Source organism: Arvicola amphibius, chromosome 6 (genome assembly GCF_903992535.2).
Source record: "Arvicola amphibius chromosome 6, mArvAmp1.2, whole genome shotgun sequence".
NCBI classification, from domain to species: domain Eukaryota; kingdom Metazoa; phylum Chordata; class Mammalia; order Rodentia; family Cricetidae; genus Arvicola; species Arvicola amphibius.
The window spans coordinates 66,684,948-66,694,134 of record NC_052052.2 but is presented as its reverse complement, the minus strand read 5'-3'; the positions used below and the strand labels follow the sequence as shown (position 1 = coordinate 66,694,134).

The window sequence follows — 9,187 nt, the reverse complement described above, 5'->3', positions numbered from 1 at the left end:
TGGAACATCAATTTGATTTTCCATATTTGCAAACTCTGAATATGTAAATAGCTTTTACTCTTTATAGGAAAAATAATTCTTCTGTGAAAATTTCTAAACCTTTACCAAAGTGCTGAGTTACACCCAAAGCTCATCTTTCCCAGTGAACTTAATGTTCCATCAGGATCGACCACTGGAACCATGTTTAGTTTTGCTTTATAAATTCCAATTTGCATCAAAGTTTTACTTTTGCAAATGTGTTCTAACTGCTTAATTTGTGGTTATTATCTTTCAGATTATTTTTAATGTATTTTTTCTAGCTTTTTGAGACTTCCGTGTAATGTGTAATTTGTTTTGTTTAATTTCAACCCTCCCCAGATCTTCCTAAATCCATTCCTCTTCCCTGACAGGATATCTTTGTCTTTTAATTCTAAAGACAACCAAGTGCAAATTATAGTACCCAATATGTTTGGGTTTGTGATATTTTTCTGGACCATAGTCAATCTGCCTCTTAGAGAAAACTGCTTCTCACTGTCCTGGAGGCTATTAGTTACTCCTAAGGTTGTACTTGGTTCCCTAGTCTTCTCTCCATGTTAAGTGTGGCCTGACTTAAGCTTGCATGGGTCCTTTGAAAGTTGGCATGAATTGATATGTAGAGCCATGAATTCATATGTACAGTTGATGTTTTTGTCCAGAAGACATCCTTTCCTTGTTTATATCCATTATCTCTGGCACTTGTATTCTTTCCATCCACTTATTCAAAATGATCCACTGGCTGTGAAATGTATGAGTGCAGTATAGATGTGCCATTTCTCCTCATCTTACTCTGCAGACTTGACCAGTTGTGTGTCTCTGTGTTACTCCATCTAGACTGCAAAACAAGCTTCTCTGATACAGGCTGAAAGATACACTAATCTATGGGTTTAATGATAAGTCAAATTTATATTATCTGCTTCGAGAAGTTCAGCTGGTTCTCCCATAGAAGCTATGGCTTATTCAGACATGGTTTCTTAATCTAGTAACAGCGTCAGGGATACAAAACTAAGTATACAGAAAGTGTATTATAACTATATAGTTTTATAGTTATAGTCATATATATATATATGGTTATATGCATATATTTATACATACATAGTTATATTACACACACATCTATATGGAAACTTCTAAAGTAGTAAGCTTGCATTAGACTTTTTTGAAGTCTTAAGCTTTATTTTATCACTCCCATACATTGTATTTCTTTCTCTACCCTGTCATCTACCGATGCAATTTAATTAGCCTCATTTTATCATTTCCCTTTAATGTGCTTCTCCTCATTTTTTCAAACTCAAACCTACTTGAAGATTTTTTTTTTTTTTTGGTAGAATGTTCCTTTCTTACTCAGATATTTTTTTTTTTTTTTTTTGACAGGGTTTCTCTGCGGCTTTAGAGCCTGTCCTGGAGCTAGCTCTTGTAGACCAGGCTGGTCTCGAACTCACAGAGATCCGCCTGCCTCTGCCTCCCGAGTGCTGGGATTAAAGGCATGCGCCACCACCGCCCGGCTTACTCAGATATTCTTAAAGCTTATAGTATCACACAGTGAGCTCTGATTGTGAGGGCATTAGTAGGGGTGGATACACAATGTCTGTGGTTAGCCACTTAAAAGAAATCAACTTAACATCAGTCCAACTAAAAACATCAATGTAATGATTTCAATATGTGGATCATGCAACACTTTGGGGTGGATGAAGTATTGGTGTTGATGTGCTGTTGTTACTATTTGTGGTGACTTGATTCAGAAGCTATCCTCTTGTGCTTCTCTGTCACTCTCCACCATTACATGTGAGTCAGACTTCTTCAGTGAAGTTGGAAATTATGGCATTAGAAACCCACCATAGTTCATTTGTCTGTGCTTATCAGTCACAGGTACCCTTATCTGACTTTTCTGCAGGTTCTATAACTAGGAATCCTGGTTGCATATTTTAACCACATGCTCTTTAATTACTGAGCCAGCTCTTCAGTGAAAATGAAGGGAATACCAATTTTATACTATTTGAACGTTATAGGCTGAGAATTCTGTTAAGTTACACAATGTGGTCTTCATGGTAGACCTTTCTTGTATCATTGTACATATGCTTGCCATGCTAGGATATTTTAGATTAATCATAAAATTTGAAGGTATTTTTTTAAATTATTTTTTTATGTCTGTGTGTATTCCTGCAGGACAGAATGAGGGCACCAGACCTCATTTTAGATGGTTGTGAGCCACCATGTGGTTGCTGGGAATTGAACTCAGGACCTTTGAAAGAGCAGGCAATGCTCTTAACCGCTGAGCCATCTCTCCAGCCCAATTTGAAGGTACTTATGCAATAAGTTTTCATATTTCACTTATTTTGATGTATTTTTATGTAATTAAAATTTAGACATTATAGTGCGCAATGTGCTTATATCAGGAATGGATCCCTTCAAAATAATGAGTCAGCTTAAATTTTTCTCCTTGTTTCATATTTTCTGTGGGTCAGCATTCAACGTATAGGTAAGGTGGGTTCTCAGGCTCAGGACCAGGAGCAAGGCGGGGTGTAGGTGTAGTGATACTCTGGCTCCTTCTTATGGATGCACTCATGCAAAGACGTTTAAAGAATATATAAAGAACCTTGAGTGTGTAACACAGTGGCCTCCATCCCTGGCCTTGCAGTCACCAGGCCAAACCCTCCCAGGCCTGCACCCAGGGAATGGTGTGGGCGTTGCTCTCTTCCCATGAGAAGAGGGGCTTGTAGCCTAAATGGTGCTGTGCCTTGTTGGTACTGACAGTAAAGGTGGTGTTGACCATGGCCAGAGTGTAGAGATTCAGCAGGGGTGTGTACAGCACCAGTGGGTGGAGCAGCCATTGCAGCAGGGCATTGAGGATAGCCAGCAGCACCAGCAGCTAGTAGGGCAACAGTGGGTGGGTGCCTATCAACAGAAGTCCACAGGGATCCAGAAACTCCATGTTGAAGTCCTCGAAGCTCTTATAAGGTGATTTATCATAGCAGAAATACACCTGGCCACCCATGAGTGCTGCTTGCTGCTCCAGCTCTTGTGCAACCAACACATCCATGTAAGCCACATTACCAACATAGACTCGACCAAGCTCCCCAAAAGCCGACCTCCAAAGCACATCCCTGGTTGTAGAAATCTCTCATGATCTGATGACCTTCACCATAGATGCCCGTGGGTCAAATGGCACATGTTACCAGGGGTAGTCCTCCGTTCACCTTCCTTCCATTGGCCTCCAGGACCAGTTGCTCAGCAAGGGCTTTGCTGCAAGGGTAGGGGTGTCTGTGGACTGCTTTGTATGGGGTATCCTCATTGTCCCTGTAGAAGGGGTGGCCCTTGATATTAGGTTCCACAGCTTCCATGCTGCTTTTGTAGACCAGGAACTGAGTTCCAATCCGTATATAAGCCTCAATCACATCCTGTGTGCCCTGCACGTCCTGAACCTTCAGAGCCTGGATGGAGAGAAGCCACTGCCTTCTGAAGCTAGGGGCTGTGGTGCCTGTCTGGGTGGTATGAACCGTGCCACTTTTTAACTATATAGACCTTGAGCTTTGGTGGTATCCCATCCTCCAAGTTCTAGGACAGGCTTTAGAAACAGGCCTATCTTTAGTCCTCACTGTGGCCACATCTGGCTCTCCTGAAGGGGTTATAGTTCCATCAGTTTTTAAAAGTGTATCTCTTTTAGACATTTATCTTTCAATTTTTTTAAAAGAAAGCTGAAGAAATCGATGCTTTTCCATGTCTTGCCTCTCCAACCAAACTTGGTGCCTGTGATATTGTTAGCTTTCTGCCGAGGAGGCCAACCATAGCATATCTGGTCAAGCCTAGATTAAATGGAGGGGTTGGCTTCATCAAATTTGATATGTAGGAGAGAGACAAGAAATACAAATCAAAATCAGAAAGAATCTTAGTAACTTAGGGCCTAACCACTGAAATAATCTCTTTCTTAGGAACAAAATACTAGATCCAATATACACTGAAAGAAAAATATAAGTACAAGGGTTGAATGAGATTATAGGATGCCTGTGATGATGTTAATATTACTTTGTTCTGGCTCAGATAAACAACCTTGTCAATAAACTATGATAGAAAATAAAATAACATTTAAAATGTTTTTTTTAAAATCATAAAATATTAACTACAATAATTTGGAGAAGATATTATCTTCATCCTTATAATGTAAGATAAGTAATTAGAAGTTATTACAAAAGAAAATCAAAAAAAAAAGATTTCTAAAACCACTTTGGTGTAGTACCTGTAATTAGATTTATTTTCATGTTTTTCCAGATTCCAGCTAGGCATAAAATTATGATGTATTTTTATAGTATGTTAATTAATATAAATTTAATATAAATTCTGGATTCTAGATATCAATATTAAAGTGTATTTAAAAATGAAAAGCGTAGCCTTGATTAAAAATAAATGGCATAAAATAATATAAATGTTTTAACTTTGTTCTCACAAAATGAAGCAACAAACTTCTGTTTTATTTTACCTATGCGTGCACAATTATTGATATTTACACTGACTTAATACAGATCAATAGATAGCAATTCATCTGCTGGGAGATGTATGTAATATAGTTCATTGTGACTCAAGGGAAGTATGAAATGACATTTGTGTTTGCTAAATAAGATAATAAGTTGATTCTAATTCTATCCTAACTCTTAGATATTTTAAATAGCCTATCACTTATAACTTTTATCTTTTTTCCTGTCCCTTCTCTTATTACTCTCACTGACTCCTTTGTGAACATTATATAACCTTTTCAAGAAATGCCTTTGTATTTCTTACCACAATGTCAAGCTTCAGTCTAAAGTACATCTACACTGCTAATACAAAGCACCAATTCTTTTAAAATACCTTTTCTACTTTTTGAAATTATGATATAATTAAAAAATTTCAACTCTCAAACAACCCCCTGTGTACATACCTCTTTCTTGCTCTAATTTTTATTGCTTGTTTTCCATACTTACAAAGATAAATAAATACAAACATCTTAGTTTGTTCAACCTCTCTCTCTCTCTCACACACACACACACACACACACACACACATACACACACTACACACACAGGCACACAAACAAACTCAGGGCAAACCACTTGTATCAGGTGGAAGCAAACAATCCTACTTCTCTGTGTCACCAATGGACCAAAACAGAATGACAAGAATAGCATGATAACACTAACGGTGTAGTAGTGGCAGTCACTAAGTGCTCCCTAATTGGACTTCTGGTCCACTCAGCAAGAGAGAAATCAGGCCTAGTTCTGGGAATCTGGTCAAGTATCCAGAACTAGTGAGATCATGGATTTTGGAGGAGAAGTTACAACTGTGACTTTACTAAACGAGCATAATTCATAGCCCTATTCTAAATATTTATCCTTATGCCCACTGTTTAGTACTACTCTTACCCTTCATCACATAAATTTCTCTTTGCTATCTATTCTTTTATTGGAGTAAGATTAACAATTATTCTTTTGAGTTTTATATTAGTTGTATTCATTAAATACAAAAAAATGAGTGAAGTCAGAAACTATCACTCATATATTTTTCTATCAACATTCAAGCATTCAGAAAATGAGCCACTTGAGGTTTAGAAAGTTATGGTCTAAACCGTTCATTGCTTTGGTTTCAGGAACACATTTCCTTCTTCCTTACAGACAGACTTTTGGGGAAAAAAGTATTTTAAAACTTATTTTTGATCATTTCAAGCTTGAATCCAATGAAATATGATCATATATTTCATTTAGTCCCTCAAATCATACCCTTTCCAATTTAATTCCCCATCCCTTTCTTTTTGAAACTCATTTAGTCTAGTCAGTTCTGCCCATGATTTGATCATGGAAAATTGATCAGTGGCTAGGCTATCACTTCATTAAAAGTAAATAAAGAGCTCTTCATAATCAAAATATCCAAATATCTTCAGTAAGTAATGTGACCTTTAGAGTACTTTCTTCATCTATTGTGGAGGCTGGAGAAATGCAAGCCCATTTTCCACCTTATCTGATCATTAAAGAGTTTGGGGAATGACAAGGCTTAATAATACCTTCTAGCTCAGGAGGTGGCTTCTTTTTGAAGTTAAGATAGCTCAGCACCTTCCCATCAGGTGGTCAGGATATGACAATGTACTTCTGCTCCTTCCATTGTAACTATGAGGTCACCTGGGAGGGGCTGTTTTCTGCCTATTTGAAAACGTGTACTATGTGCATGACTGACTTGGGTCATCATGCTACCTAGGCAACAGAATGACTGAATGAGTTCACCTCTTGTATAATGTTAATGAAGCTTTTTGTTCCTGTCTCCCCCACTTTACCTTGATATAAAAAGCTGTGGAAAAGTAAACACGGATGATTTTCAGGATCTGAATAATCCCTGAAACTCCCTCCTGATATTGTCTTGTGGTTTCTGTCTTTTATTTTCCCATGCCCCTACCCTGGTAAGAAGTACTTTTGTTGAGGAGAGTCCTCAACAATCTATGCCTTAATTTGACTTTATTCAAGTCTTATGCACAACAGCCAAATAATGGTGAGCTCATGTCATGTGCCAAGTCCAACTAGAGCATTTCATGGCTCTTTTCTTCATATTCTGGTCTTTACATACTTTCTGCTTCTATTCCCATGATTTCTCTCAAGACTCGGTGATAAGAACATTAATACAAACACCCCACTTAGGGCTGAAAGTTCAAACCTCTTCTCAGCACTTTTCTGAGACACATTATCTCTCCATTGACAGCTGTTCACCGCAACACGAAATTTCTCTAACTAGGATTATGACCAGCCTTGTTCTGTAGGTGTCAGGTGCTGGGTGATGATTCAAAGTCAATAATGATTTTTGGTTCTCCCTTTTATATTTTCTTTCATTCTTTATTCCACTGCAATTAAATCTCTTTCACAAAATTTACTTTTAAGCAGGTTATCAATAATCTTTACTTTATTAATTTTCCAAGACTATAAGTATAATTCCAGTCTTTCTTGATCTTTTAACAGAGCTTAGCAGTAAGTAGTATTGCTTCATTTTATATCAAGAAAACACTACTGATTTTGTTCTTGATTAATTTTTCTTTTTCTGTTCTAACATAATTTTATTCACTCATTACTTTTTTATATTTCGTTCATGATTCCTGTACTTACATCACTTCCCCCTCATGTCCTCCTTCTATTTTCTGTGGACATACACTGATTTTCAAATTGATGATTTTTGCTTTAATCATTATAGTTTTATGCACACATAGATTATAAAAATAATGAACTTCAAATATGAAGCTACAGTAAGACTAGTAAATGAATAAAAATCATATTGCACTGTCCACAGAGTGCGCTTTCTCTCTCTCTCTCTCTCTCTCTCTCTCTCTCTCTCTCTCTCTGAATTTTGAAGTTCAAGTGAGAAGCCCAAACTTAGAATGGCTTCAGAAAAATTTTAGTGTCTTTCCACTTACCAATTCCATATTAGCTACAAATTTAGAACCAAGCAGAACTTTGCAAACAGTTTAATGTGTAGATGATGAACCCATTTCTATCATTCACCAAATATCTGAAATAACCAACAACCAAAGCATGTTCCATGAAAAATAAAGTACCTAACTTAGGACTAATTTTGATATTGAATCAGTTTTCTGCATAAGACAAACCAGATGATTTGCTTGTCAGAGTAAGTATAGAAATGGTCTATTAAATTAGCACATTTTTGCATAGTACTGTTACTGAAATAGGATTGTTGTATTTTGTGAGAGGACCAGAATCTGTGATATACCCATATGAATTTATTTATCTACTTAATAGAATATTTTCAACCATTTGTGACCATTATGAAGGTTATTTTGTATACTATTATAAATAGAGTATTTATATTAAAATTTTGCTATACTATGATACTAAGTTACAAGATGTCTTAAGATGTCTTGAAATGAGTACTAATATCACAGGCAGGTAATTTCTTATATTTCTATATCTTTCATATGTTAAACATCATTATGGCCTTTTTATTTTACACAAAAATTAGCAATAGAAAGAAAATAAGTTTAGATGGTGTCAAATGGAGATATGCGTAACAAACTAGACATAAAGGAAGTATCTCGCAATGGAAACTTGCTTTCTAACAGAGATTTCTGACAAGACCTCAAAAAAAAAAAAAAAAAAAAACAGTAGCATTATCCTCTGTTGGAGCCCTTAGAGCTTAAACAATTGAAGAAAAAGGAGTATTTCAGCCATATCTACACATACCATATCCATCATGAGGACTAGCTAACTATTAGGAATAACTTTTAGGACTCTAATGAGCAGCAGGGAAACCTGAAGCCCATTATGGAGAGTTTGCAGCCAAATAACAGGAGCTACCTGTTTCAATAAGCTGTTTGAAATAAAATTGAAGAATTACTCACTAGGTACCCAAGTGATCAATAGACAATTGGAAAAATGCCAGCAAACTAGCAAGAATTTTCAGAGTAGAACTGCAGAAAATTACTTTCATCTTTAGGGTCTTGCAATACTGGTTATGCTCTTGTATAACTGAATCTCAGGCCTTGCAAGTGGTGATTCCTATTCAGTTGAGCTGCAAGAAGTCCAGACAGCTCAATGTGTTGGCATAGATAACCTGATGTGTGAATCTATGAGGAAAATACTGGAGTTAGACCTGTGTTTCTTATTGATTCAAGAACTAGATTCAAGAGCTGTGATAGAAGCTCTCTCTCTCTCTCTCTCTCTCTCTCTCTCCTATGTCTCTTGGCAAGTTAGTCTCCATTATTGGTCACAGAAACGGTGTCAAATATGAGCTCCATCTTGTGGAGTAGGCCTTAAATCAAATCTCAAATTGGTTGGATACCATCACAAGTATTGTGCAAAGACTGCCCTAATATATCTTGCAGGAAGGGCAGGTAATAAGTCACATGTTTTGTGGATGGATAGGTGTTTATGTTTTTCTTTTGGCATCACATTTTTCTTCTGGGTATTATGTTTTTGTTTTTTGGTTTATTTGTTTGTTGCCCTCAGACTACCTTTTCTGCACCAAAGATATTAGAACTTATGTGTGAAGTCTCCATGTAGGCATGAGCTCAGTTTCTCCATATTCAATGGATTGTATGGGTTTTCTTCTTGGCAATGAACACTACTGTCTGTTTCAGCAGAGCAATGCATTGTCTTAGCAACAGCCTTGGATATCTAGGGACTTTCACTCAAATGAATGCAATGCAATCCCA

At 36.8% G+C, this 9,187-nt stretch overlaps 1 pseudogene; it reads right to left on the bottom strand.

Annotated features, from left to right (window-relative positions):
* Positions 1–2,653: 2,653 nt before the first annotated feature.
* LOC119817283 overlaps positions 2,654–9,187 on the bottom strand; it is a 49,128-nt pseudogene continuing 42,594 nt past the window's right edge.